Source organism: Terrapene carolina, unplaced genomic scaffold (genome assembly GCF_002925995.2).
Source record: "Terrapene carolina triunguis isolate 2854851 unplaced genomic scaffold, T_m_triunguis-2.0 Scaffold10486, whole genome shotgun sequence".
Classification (NCBI taxonomy): domain Eukaryota; kingdom Metazoa; phylum Chordata; order Testudines; family Emydidae; genus Terrapene; species Terrapene triunguis.
The window spans coordinates 1-397 of record NW_020674837.1 but is presented as its reverse complement, the minus strand read 5'-3'; positions in this window follow the sequence as shown (position 1 = coordinate 397).

Sequence of the window (397 nt, the reverse complement as noted above, 5' to 3'; positions counted from 1 at the left end):
TAAAATGACTGAGGGCCCCGCCCCGTATGTCAAACCCAGTAAAGACCCGAAAGGACCCGAGCAGCGCCGCGGTTCCCAAGCCCAGCCAGGAACAAGGAGTGTGGAGCTGTCGGGATTTCCCCCTGCCTGGGCCCTGCGAGGGGAACTCCAAACAGAGGGGAAGCTGGTGTGACATTATATCTCAGGGGAAGATGACAGGGCCAGGAAGAGTTAATTACCTCCCAGACTGACCGGCCCCAGGGCCGAACTGTAGCGACTGGTTAGGAAGATCGGTGAATGAACAGAGCTCTGAAATGCAGCGGCATTGTGAGAGAGAGAAGGGGAGCGGTTTGCTCAGGGCTTGTGATGTGAGCAAACAAGTCGTCTATTGCTAGAGCTTTGATTCAAAGATCAAAAA